The following is a 13,732-nucleotide window of genomic DNA, read 5'->3' on the forward strand; positions in this document are numbered from 1 at the left end:
CCCAATGTTTATAGCAGCAATGTCCACAATAGCCAAACTGTGGAAAGAGCCAAGATGCCCATCGACAGATGAATGGATAAAGAAGATGTGGTATATATACACAATGGAATATTATGCAGCCATCAAAAGGAATGAGATCTTGCCATTTGCAACGACGTGGATGGAACTGGAGGGTGTTATGCTGAGTGAAATAAGTCAATCAGAGAAAGACATGTATCACATGACCTCACTCATATGAGGAATTCTTAATCTCAGGAAACAAACTGAGTGTTACTGGAGTGGTTGGGGGTGGGAGGGATGGGATGGCTGGGTGATAGACATTGGGGGGGTATGTGCTACGGTGAGCGCTGTGAATTGTGCAAGACTGTTGAATCACAGATCTGTACTTCTGAAACAAATAACGCAACATATTTTAAGAAAAAAGGAAAAGAAGAAGATAACAGGAGAGGAAGAAAAGGGGAGTATGTCAGAGGGGGAGACGAACCATGAGAGATGATGGACTCTGAAAAACAAACTGAGGGTTCTAGAGGGGAGGGGGGAGGGAGATGGGTTATCCTGGTGATGGGTATTGAGGAGGGCACGTTCTGCATGGAGCACTGGGTGTTATGAACAAACAATGAATCATGGAACACTGCACCAAAAACTAATGATGTAATATATGGTGATTAACATAACAATAAAGAAATTTAAATTCCAAAAAAAAAGAAAACAAAAAAGAAATAAAAGGCATTCAAATTGGCAAAGAAGACAAACTCTTTCTTTCTTTGCAGATGACATGATATTTTATGTGGAAAACCCAAAAGACTCCACCCCCAAATTACTAGAACTCACAGCAATTCAGTAATGTGGCCGGATACAAAATCAATGCACAGAAATCAGTTGCTTTCCTATACTCTAACAATGTAACTGTAGAAAGAGAAATTAGGGAATTGATTCCATTTACAATAGCACCAAAAACGTTAAGATACCTTGGAATAAACCTAACCAAAGAGTTAAGGATCTATACTCTAGAAACTACAGAACACTTATGAAGAAAATTGAAGAAGACACAAAAAGTTGGAAAGACATTCTATGCTCATGGATTGGAAGATTAAACATTGTGATAATGTCTAAGCTGCCCAGAGAAATGTATACTTTCAAAACCATTCTGATCAATGTAACAATGGCATTGTTTGAAGTGCTGGATCAAACAATCCTAAAATTTGTATAGAACCATGAAAGACCCCAAATAGCCTAGGAAATGCTGAAAAAGAAAAACAAAGCTGGGGGCATCACAATGACTGATTTCATGCTATGTTACAAAGCCTTGATCAACAAGACAGCCTTGTATCAGCACAAAAACAGACACATAGATCAATGGAACAAAATAGAGACCCCAGAAAAGGACCCTCAACTCTATGGTCAACTAATCTTCAGCAAAGCAGGAAAAAGTATCCAATGGAAAAAAGTCAGTCTCTTCAACAACTGGTGCTGGGAAAATTGGACAGCCACATGCAGAAGAATGAAACTGGACCATTTCTTTATACCACACACAAAGATAAACTCAAAATGGATGAAAGGCCTCAATGTGAGTCAGGAATCCATCAAAAATCCTAAGAACATAGGCAGTAACCTCTTTGACATTGGCTACAGCAAATTCTTGCAATACACATCTCCAAAGCGAAAATTAACTTTTGGGACTTCATCAAGATAAAAAGCTTCTGCACGGCAAAGAAACAGTCAACAAAACAAAGACGCAACCCACAGAGTGGGAGAAGATATTTGCAAATGACACTACAGATAAAGGGCTGGAATCCAAGATGTATAAAGAACTTCTCAAACTCAACACCCAAAAAACAAATAAGTCAAAAAATGGGCAGAAGACATGAACAGACACTTCTCCAAAGAAGACATATGAATGGCTAATAGACACATGAAAAAAATGCTCCACATCTCTAGCCATCAGGGAAATTAAAATCAAAACCACATTGAGATACCACTTTACACCACTTAGAATGGCAAAAATTGACAAGGCAAGAAACAACAAATGTTGGAGAGGTTGTGGAGAAAGGGGAACCCTCTTACACTGTTGGTGGGAATGCCAGTTGGTACAGCCACTTTGGAAAACAGTGTGGAGGTGCCTCAAAAAGTTAAAAATAGAACTACCCTATGACCCAGCAATTGCACTATTGGGTATTTACCTCGAAGACAGAGATGTAATGAAAAGAAGGGCCATGTGCACCCCAATGTTCATAGCAGCAATGTCCACAGTAGCCAAACAGTGGAAGGAGCTGGGATGCCCTTCAACAGATGAATGGATAAAGAAGATGTGGTTCATATATACAATGGAATATTACTCAGCCATCAGAAAGGATGTTGCATCAACATTGATGGAACTGGAGGGGATTATGCTAAGGGAAATATGTCAAACAGAGAAAGACAATTATCTATATGGTTTCACTTATTTGTGGAACATAAGGAATAGCATGGAGGACATTAGGAGAAGGAAGGGAAAAATGAAGGGGGAGGAATTGGAGGGAGAGATGAACCATGAGAGACTATGGACTCTGAGAAACAAACTGAGGGTGGTAGAGGGGAAGAGGGTGAGGGGATTGGCTAGTCTGGTGATGGGTATTAAGGAGGGCACATACTGCATGGGACATTGGTTTTTACACACAAGCAATGAATCGTGGAACACTATATCAAAAACTAATGAAGTACTGTATGGTGACTAACACAACATAATAAAAAATATTAAAAAAAGGAACTAGATTTTGATTTAGTTGCTTTTATCTATTGCTTTCAATTTCATGGATTCTCTTCCAATTTTTATTATTTCTATATTTCTGTTCTTTATGTTGCTCTTCTTTCTCTAGTTTGTTGACCTGGACATTTTTATTACTAATTTTAAAACTTTCTTCTTTTTTAATATATACATGTAATACTCTAAATTTTACCCTAAACCCAAGTTTTAATGTTATTTTTTAATTTTTCAACTAGTTCAAATATTTTTATTTAAATTGAGAAGTCTGACTGGTGAATTATTTAGAAGTGTGTTAATTTCCAAATACTAAATTCCAAATATTCCAATATTATCAGGGATCTTTCTGTTACTGATTTGTAGTTTAATTTCATGTGGCCTAATAATATACCTTGTATGATTTGTATTGTCTTAAATTTGCTAAACAATAGTCTACGGCTGAGAATGTATTCTTGATTAATGTTCCATGGGTTCTTGAAAGAATGTGTATTATGTGGTTGTTGGATAGAATATTATATAAATGTCAATAAGATCAAATTGATTAATATTGCTATTCACATCAAATATGTCCTTATTGATCCTCTGGCTGCTTGATCACTGAAGGGGTTGCTGAAATCTCCAACTATAGGATTGTAATTTGTCTACTTCTACCAGTTCTTTCAGTTTTTACTTTATCTATGCTTTATGTATTTTGATGTTCTGTTGTTTGACATATACACAATTAAGATTGTTAAATATTCTTGGAGAATTGACCCTTTTATCATATGTAACGCCTTTCTTTATCCCTAACAATGTCTTTGTCTAAAGACTGCTTTGCTTGAAATTAGTATGGATACCCAGCTTTCTTTTAATGAGTGTTAATGTGTGATATCCTTTTCAATTCCTTTACTCTTGTGGGTTTCTTGTAGACAACATATTTGAATGTTTTTTTTTGTTCACTGAAAGTTTCTGTTTTCTAATATGTGTATTTAGACCATGCACATTAAAATTAAATAGTTATAAAGTTAGAGTGATATTTTACATGTGTATAACCATTCTTTTTGTTGTATTTCTCTGGTTTTAATTGAACTTTTTTTAAAGTTTTTATTCAAATTCTAGTTAGCTAACATACAGTGTAATATTAGTCTCAGGTGTACAATATAGTGATTCAGCACTTCCATACAACATCCGGTGCTCATCACAAGTGCACTCCTTAATCCCCCCAACCAACTTCCCCTTTGGTAATCATTAGTTTTTCTCTATAGTTAAGAGTCTCTTTCTTGGTTTGCCCATCTCTCTGTCTTTTTTCCCCTTGCTCATTTATTTTGTTTCTTAAATTCCACATATGAGCGAAATCATATGGTAATTGAACATTTTTATAGGATTCCATTTTATTTTCTTAGCATATCAATTACATTTATTTATAAAAACTCTCTGTTGCCCTAGAGGTTACAACATATACTGAACTAATTGAAGTTTACCTTCAAATAACACTATGACATTTCATGTATAGTACAATTTTGTCCTTTATGACATTCTTGCCATTGATTTCACTTATTCATATGCTATCTTCACCCAATACACTGTTACTATTATTGCTTCAGTTATCTTTTAAATTAATTACAAAATCAGAAGTATAAATGATTTTTTTAATTTTCATGTACTACTTGTCTGAAGCACTTCTCTTCCTTAGGTTAGATAAAAGTTATTTTTTGTTTTGTTTTGGTTCAGTTTGGTTTTTTGCTTGTTTGTTTATTTCCTATCTGAAGAATTTCTTTTAACATTTCTTTCAGAGCTGGTATGCTGGCACTGAATCTCTGCCCCCACTTTTTTTTTCTAAGACAGTCTTTATTTCTTTACTTTTAAGGACACCTTTACTAGATATACAATTTTAAGTTGGTGAGGTTTTTTTTTTTAACACTTTAAATATTTCACTACACTCTCCCTTTTGGTTGTTTCTGATGGGAAATCTGTTATAATTCTTATCTGTGTTCCTCTATTTTATTTGCTTTATTTTCTTTCAAACTTTTCTCTTTGCAATTGAACTATAATACACCTATATATTTTCTTTCTTTCTTTTTCTCCTTCCTTCTTTCTTTCTTTCTTTCCTTCTTTCTTTCTTTCTTTCTTTCTTTCTTTCTTTCTTTCTTTCTTTCTTTCTTTCTTTCTTTCTTTCTTTCTTTCTTCTTTCTTCTTCTGTTTTTCTTTCTTTTTCTTCTTCTTTTGGGGTGGGGTATGGGAGAGAGGGAGTCATTCTTTTGGTGTCCTTTAGATTTCCAGATCTGTAATCTGTTATCTATCATTGATTTTAGAAAGTTCTTTGTCATTATCACTTCAAATATTTATTCTGCTCTATTCTCTCTTTCATCTCCTTCTGATATTCCCATTATGCATATGCACCTTTAGAAACTTTTCCATAGTATTTAATGTTTTGTTCTAGTTTTTTCATTCTATTTCCTCTTTGGATTCCAGTTTGGGAAGTTTCTATTGATCTTTCTTCAAGAACACTTATTATTTCTTCGGCTATGTACAGTCTATTGACAAACCTATCAAAATAATTTTTATTTTTTGTATAATTTTTAGTATCTTTAAATTCATTTTTAGAGTTTCCATCTCTCTGCTTTCATTACATATGTATGCAATGAAATTGTATATGTATGTAATGAATATATATATATAATGTTTCTTTTTTCATATAGCTCTTAAGATATTTTATTATTATATTTTAAATTTCCTATGTGATAATGCTAACAATCTGGGTCCCATCTGAGTCTGGTTCTGAATGTGTTTTTTTCTTGTAAATGGGCATGTCTTATAATTCTGTTGTTGTTGTTAAAACCCAGACATTTTGTATTGGGTAATAAGAACTGATGTATGTAGGTATTTAGCATAAAATAAATATTAATTTGGCTAGGAGGTGGGTTGTGCTTAATATTTGCTAATGCCTTTGGGACCAGAAGCTTCAAATTCTTGTGTCTGTTTTTGTCTCTCCTCTTGACCTTGGGATACCCTAATTACATTAACTCAGAAACTGTCTGTACCTTACAACTCTTCCAGCTATAATCCACTATTAGTCATAGTGGAGCCCTGCTGGTATGGTGGTGAGGTACGAGGAGGAAAATCATTCAATAATTTTATAACTAATTAATTATAATAATGATTAACAATTATAATAATTCTATAATAAATGAAATCTCAGTATTGCTGGGCCCAGGTATGGGTACATGAGAATTTCTCTAGTGGTGTAGCTTCTTTCACTTTGCTTCCTTTTCCCTTACCTGGTTGCAAGTTTCCTAATCTTTTTTCTTGAAACCTTCACCTTTTTCATATAAGTATGCACAATTATAGTTTAAAAATATTTGCTTGTTATGTATTTATATTATTACTTTTATTTTATTTTGGGATAATTGTAGATTCAAACATTGTTGTAAGAAATAATACAGATAAATTGCCTTTACTCATTTCCCCCCCAGTGGTATCAACTTACACAATTATATTACATTATTGTAACCAGGATATTGATACTGATATAGTCAAGATACAGTACATTGCCATCATCACAAGGATCCTTCATATTTTCTTTTATATCCATATTCACTTCCCTCTCAACCCTACCCTATTCATAATCCCTGGAAATAACTAATCTGTTCTTTATTTCTATAAATTTGTCATTTAAAAAATATTATATGGACATTATCAAGATGGTGAAATAGGTTGTTCCTGACTCTTCTCCCCCTCTAAAGAGGAACAACTAACAACTACTCAAGACAAAACAACACTGAGAAAATTCTGGAACATAGGGATGAGGCTAAGGCACCCCCCAAAAAACAGAGACCAGCATAGACTGCTTTAGAGGGTAAGAGAAGCAGCTACACATTGACAATATTGCCCCTTCCCAGGACAGTGAAACATCATGTCAAGAGGTTCCTCCAGTGGGAAAAGAGAATGAAAAGGACACAACCTTCCTTGCCTGTCCAGCATTGGGGTCACTTTGTGGGAGCCCCTACTCCGGTCTAGCACTACAGGGATTGCAGAAAAATCTGTGGGGCTCAACCACTGAGAATTTGACTGTGACACACAAGGGGAAGTGGGGTTCAAACGTTCAGCACATGGGTCTTGGTAACCCGAGTTCATACCTGCAGTGCCCAGTGTTATTCCAACTAGTTGTTTTGCTCATCTGCTGAGCCATGTCAGGGGCACATTCTGATCAGGAAACTTAGCAGAGTCTAGATCTGCCTGATTTGGGTTCTTAAATAAGGAATTAGAACCCAGTTTATCCATGCCCAGGCAAGAAGCTGAATCACAGACCCCACTTGCTGTAGAGAGCATCTTCTGGTCCCATAGAACAAAAAGTCTGATAACAATTCCTGGAAGCTGGACTGCCCAGTAGTATTCCCACCAAGATGTGGGCAGACAGAGCTAATTTCACCCAGAGGAAAGCCAGTACAGGGCATGATGAATTCTTGTGCTATGCCTAGGCAGGCAATCCACCATGGTAGATTAATTCATAACCAAGGATGAGGAGGGTAGCTCCTGGCCCTTCCCAAGTGGAGAATCTGTTTTGGAAATTGAGAGTGACCTAGAGTGGCCCCTCCCCCTCCCACTCAGCAAAGGAGCTAAGACATAGCCTCATCCTCTGTGAAGAGTGTTTTCCAACCCCAGCTGATCAGAAGGCTGGCAAAAACTGCTGGAAGTTGTATCTTCAAGCAGTGCTCAAACCTAAAAAAGGGCAGGTAGAGTAGACAGTTTAGAAAACAAAGCCAGTATCCCTCTTTGGCCAGAGTATTTGGGGGGTAGTCAGCTTGAGTTGAGACAACAAAGAGCTTTATCAGCTTATCTTACTGTGCCAAGGCAAGGATTCTAATTTGTAGTCCTTCTTATCACTGAATACAGCCTTCAGTCTGTCCAGCCAGGGAGCCTACCCAGAGCACATGGGAAGCTGCATAGCCCATTCAACAGGCTTATAAACAGTGGTACTTTAACAGACAGCACAGCCCATGTCTTTCTTTTTGCAGAGCAAAATCAGTAACCTCAGTTGACTAGGGAAACCAGACACACTCTGGCCTGATTTGCATCCCCAAATAATGAACCATGTAAGCCCTGGGACACATCCTACCGCCTGGCCAGGGCAGGGAAGCTATTTCATAGCCTCATCTATTACTGAATGTAGTACTTAGTCCCAACCATCTAGTAAGCCTGATCAGAGAATCTAGACAAACATGGAGGCCATCCTACAACCAACCTCACTAGTAGGGAAGCAAGCAGCAGTTCTATCTAATTGTTCTTAGTGAGTGATACAGCCCCAATCCTCATCCTCAGAGCTCAAACAAATGTTTCACTCAAATATAGAGCATGATAGCTGGACCCAAATGCCCAAAGACATTATCAGCAGACACACCCAGAAATCCGAACTGAGCTGACTGCACAAAGCAAACCTATAAACTTTAGGAGAAGAGCCTGAGTAGAGATCTACCTTCTCATACAAAGTTAAAATATAGACAAACTATTTAGGATACTCCTGAAGAAGCTTGGAACCATGACTGTAGGAGAGAGCTGGAAGAGAGTGAGTGAGCTGGTGCAAGAGAGAAATATAGAGAGTGTCTAACATAAGCACATACCATCTTCTCTTTAGTGTCGAAGAAGTCTTGCTAAACCAGATTCCTGCTGTCAACTTTGATGCAGATGATCCTCCAACAGATGAGGAAGATGAAAATGAAAATTTTGAAGAGGGGAGTGATGATGATGATTCTGTATCACCTCTTGCAGAACTAGAAAAAAATAAAAATGTAAGAGCTGAAGATCAGTCCAGGAAGGAACAAAAAGAGAAAGCTGAAGAGGAAAGAATACATATGGAAAACATTTTGAGTGGAAATCCTCTCAATCTCACTGGCTCATCACAGCCTCAGGCCAACTTTAACGTTAAAAGAAAGTAGGATGATGATGTTGTTTTCAAGAACTGTGCAAATGGTGTAGATTATCAGAAGAAAGACAGGGGCCCCTGGGTGGCACAGTCAGTTAAGCATCCAACTCTTGATTTCAGCTCAGGTCATGATTTCAGGGTTGTGGAATCAAGCCCTGAGTTGGGCTGCTTGAGATTCTCTCCCTCTCCCTGCCCCTCCTGCTTGTGCTCTCTCTCTCTAAAATAAATAAATATTTTTTTAAAAAGAAAGAAGAATGACAAAAGATTTGTAAATGATACACTGTGATCTGAATTTCACAAAAAGTTCATGGAGAAATATATAAAATAGTTGTTTCATGTGCTTAATTAAAGACCAAAAATGTAAAAAAAAAGTTAAAAATAAAAAAATTTGAGAAAAGAGAGAATTACATACAAAGGAATATAAGACTATTGGATTTCCCAACAGAATCTTTTCAGATCAAGAAAGAGTGGAATGACATAATAAAAACATTGAAAGAAAATTACTGTCACCCAAGAGTTCTACACCTGGGGAAGCTGTCCTAGAGAAACAAAAGAAGGGATACATCTTCCTCATCCAAAAAAAAAAAAAAAATCTGAAGGACTTTATTACAACCAGACCTGCCTTATAAGAAGTCCTAAAGAGAGTTCTTTGAATGGAAGTAAAAGAACAGTAATTAACACAAAAGCAAGGAGGTAGCACAAATCAAACTGGTAATGGTAAATATATAGATATAGTTATATTCTGCAATATGGTAATAGGGTGCATAATTCACTTAAAGCTCTAGTTTAAAAGTAAAAAAGAAAAAAACAATTAAAACAGCCATAACTACAATAATTTATTGTTACACAATACACAAAAAACCACGCAAATTATAAAAGCAATAACCTAAAATATGAAGAATGAAAGTTTAAAGTTTACAAATTCTATTAAATTTAAGTTTTTATCAATAAAAATAGGATGTTATAAGCTTAAGATATTTTATGTAAGCTTCATGGTCACCAAAAGTAAAAATTCCGTAGTAAAATGAAAAACAATAACAACAAAAACATGATAAAGGAGTTAAAGAATACTGATATAAAGACATTAAAACACATACACAAAACCCAACAGGATAAGAACAAGGAACAATGGATCTACAAAACAACCAAGAAACAATGAACAAAATGACAATAGTAAGTCTTTATCTATCAATAATTACTTTAAATATAAATGGATTAAGTTTTGTTATTGAAAGGCAAAGAATGGATTAATGGATTAAAAAAAAATCCAACAATATGCTATTGACAAGAGACTCTCTTAGCCTTAAAGACACACATAGACTGAGAATAAAAGGATTGAAAAGAACATTCAAACGAATGGTAACAACTAAAACAACCAAAAAAAAAATCAGGGGTAGCTCTACCTATATCAGACAAAATAGGCTTTAACCAAAAATGGAAAAAAGGAACAAAGAAGGTCATGATAATAGGGTCAATATATCAAGAATATATAACATTTGTAAATATTTTTGCAACCAACATTGGAGCACCTAAATATATAGAGCAAAAACTAACAGCTAAAAGCAAAAATAGTATATGATAATAATTGGATACCTTAATACTGAACTCTCAGCAACGGATTAATCATTCAGACAGATAGTAAATATGAAAACAGCAATTTGAAGAACACTATAGACCAAATTGACCTAAGAGACATATGTAGAATATTCTATCCAATAAGAGCAAAATTCACATTTTTCTCAAGCTCACATGGAACATTTTTCTAGGTTACACTATGTCAGGCCACAAAACAAATCAATAAATTCAAGAAGATTGAAATCATACCAAATATGTTCTCTGAACACAATCACATGAAACTAGAAATCAATAGAGGAAACTTAAAAAAAATTACAAACACATGAAATTAAATAACACTCTCCTGAACAATCAATAAATCAAAGAAAACTCAAAGGGAAAATAAAAAGTTTCTTAAAAAGCGAGAAGCACAATATACCAGAACTTATGGGATAAAGCAAAAGTTTTAAGAGGAATGTTTATAGCAATAAAAGCCTACAATAAAAGGCAAAAAGATCTCAAATAAGCAATATTAACTCCATGCCTTAAGGACTACAAAAAAAAAGAAAGAAAGAAAGAAAGAAAGAAAGAAAGAAAGAAAGAAAGAAAGAAAAGGAAAAGAAAAAGAAAGAAAGAAACGAATTTATAGAAAAATGTTAACCAAATGTAAGTTTATCTTTGACAAGATAAAATTGGCAAACCCTTATCTAAATCAACCAAGGGGGAGAAAGACCCAAATCAACACAATTATAAATGAAAAAGGACACATTACAACCAATACCACAGAAATTCAAAGGATCATAAGAGGCTATTATGAACAAATATACACCAATAAATTAGACAAGTGAGAAGAATTGGAAAAATTATTGGAAACCTACAACTTATCAAGAATGAATCAGGAAGAAATAGAAAATCTAAATAGGCTAATTACTAGTAAGGAGTCTGAATCAGTTAGCAAAAATCTCCCAGTGATGAAAAGCATGGGACCAGATGGTTTCACTGGTGGAATTAATTAAATATTTAAGGAAGAATTAAAAATAATCTTTTTCAAATCTCTTCCAAAAAAATTGAAGGGTAAGAAACTCTCCTAGACTCATTTTACCAGGCTAACATTATCCTGAAAACTAAAACCCAAAGAGGATACTACCAGAGGAAGTATAGGCCAATATTTCTGCTGAATATAGATGCAACAATTCTCAATAAAATGCCAGCAAAACAAATTCAGCAGCACAACAAGCAACACAGGATCAGTCACTATGATTAAGTGGGATTTATCCTGAGGATGCAGGTATGTGATAAATCACATTAATAGAATGACAGAGAAGAATCATATTATCATCTCAGTAAATACAAAAAAAGCATTTGACAATATTTAGCATCTATTCATGACAAAAACTCATAACAAATTAGGCACAGAATGAACATATCTCAACATAAAAAGGCCATGTAAGACAAACCCACAGCTAATAGCACTCTCAAAAGTAAAGGTTGAAAGCTTTTCCTTTAAGATCAGGAACAAGACAAGAGTTCCCTCTTTCACGACTCCCAGTCAAAATAGTACTAGGAATCCTAACTAGAGCAATTGGGCAAGAAAAATAAATAAAAGGTATCAGAATTGGAAAGGAAGAAGTAATATTGTCTTTATTTGCAGAAGACATAATTTTATATACAGAAAATCCAGAAGACTCAATGAAAAATCTGTTAGATCTAATCCACAAATTTAGTAAAATGCATGACTCAAAATCAATATACAAAAATTGGTGTTTTTATACGTAAAAAACTTTTTAAAAGAGAAACAAAGAAATTGATTACATTTAAAATAGCATCAAAACCAGTAAAATCTTGGGAATACATTTGTTTAAGGAGATGAAATATATCTGTACTCCGGAAACTTACATTGATGAAAGAAATCAAAGTAGACACACATAAATGGAAAGTTATCCCGTGTTCACTGGAAAAATTAACATTGTTAAAATGTCAGTACTACCAAAAGCCATCTATAGATTCAAGATTCAAATGGGGAATTTTTGCAGAAGTAGAAAAGACACTCCTAAAATTTATATGGAACCACAAAGGATTTTGAATAGTCAAAGAAATCTTGAGAAAGAAGAAGAAAGCAGGAAGCATTACACTTCCTGATTTGAAGCTACCCTATAAAGTTAGAGTCATCAAAACTATGGTACTAGCATAAAAACAGACAAAAAGACTAATGGAACAGAATTGAGAGCCTAAAATTAATCCAAGCATATAGAGTCAACTAATACTTAATAAGACTATGCCAATGGAGCCAAGAATACTCAATGGAGAAAAGACAGTCTCTTTAATATATGGTGCTGGGATAATTGGATATTTGCATGTAAATAAATGAAAGTGGGTCCATATTTTACCTCACTCATGAATGTTAACTCAAAATGGATTAAAGACTTAAATGCAAGACCTGAAAATGTGAAATATCCAGAAGATAGCATAGGAACAAACTCTTAGACATGAGCTATAGTAGTGTTTTTTTTTTAAATGACACCTAAAGCACAAGCAACATAATAAAAACTAAACATGTGGGACTACACCAAATTAAAAAGTTTCTGCATAGCAAAATGGAAGAATAAACAAAGTGAAAAAACAACCTAAAGAATTAGAAAAAAAATTGCAAACCATATATCTGATAAGGACTACTATCCAAAATATATAAAGAACTCATTAGCAAACAAAACAAAACAAAACAAAAAAACACCTCCAAATAACCCATTTAAAAATAGCTGATCTAAATAGACATTTCTCCAAAGAATATACAAAAGGCCAACAGGCATATGAAAAATGTTCAACATTACTAGTTATTAGGGAAATGAAAATTCAAACTACAGTGAAATATAACCCCACACCTTTTAGAATGGCCACCATCAAAAAATGAAGAGATAACAAATGTTGGCTGGATGTGGAGAAAAGGGAAACTGTCTGACTATTGGTGGGATTGTAAATTGGTACAGCCACTATGGAAAACAATATGGAGGATCACCAAAAAAAGAAAAAAAAATAGAAGTAGCATCCAATCCAGCAACTCCACTTTTGAGAATACATCCAAAGGAAAAGGGAACACTATCTTGAGATGATATATGCACCCCTATGCTCATCACGGAATTATTTATAAAATCTGAAACATGGAAACAACCTATTCATTCACTGATGGATGAATGGATAAAGAAGTTGTAGTATCTATAAAGAATGGGATATTATCCAGCCATAAAAAATAGGAATTCCTACCATTTGTGACAATATGGATGAATCCTGGATGCATTATGCTAAATGTTATAAGACAGAGAAAGACAAATACTTTATTATCTCACTTATATGTGGAATCTAAAGACAAAAAAATTAATAATCAAAGAAACCCACAAACTCATAGAAAAAGAGAAGGAAGGGAAAAAAGAAGGGGGGTGGGAATTGGAGGGGGAGATGAACCATGAGAGACTATGGACTCTGAGAAACAAACTGAGAGTTTTAGAGGGGAGGGGGGGCGATGGGTTAGTCCAGTGATGGGTATT

At 34.7% G+C, this 13,732-nt stretch overlaps 1 pseudogene; it reads left to right on the forward strand.

Annotated features, from left to right (window-relative positions):
- Positions 1–8,967, forward strand: part of LOC112834345 (spliceosome-associated protein CWC15 homolog pseudogene) — a 19,961-nt pseudogene extending 10,994 nt beyond the window's left edge.
- The last annotated feature ends 4,765 nt before the right edge of the window (positions 8,968–13,732 follow it).

The sequence above is a fragment of the Callorhinus ursinus genome, unplaced genomic scaffold (genome assembly GCF_003265705.2).
Source record: "Callorhinus ursinus isolate GAN/ISIS: 27379988/994484 unplaced genomic scaffold, GSC_fseal_2.0 scaffold62, whole genome shotgun sequence".
NCBI lineage: Eukaryota > Metazoa > Chordata > Mammalia > Carnivora > Otariidae > Callorhinus > Callorhinus ursinus.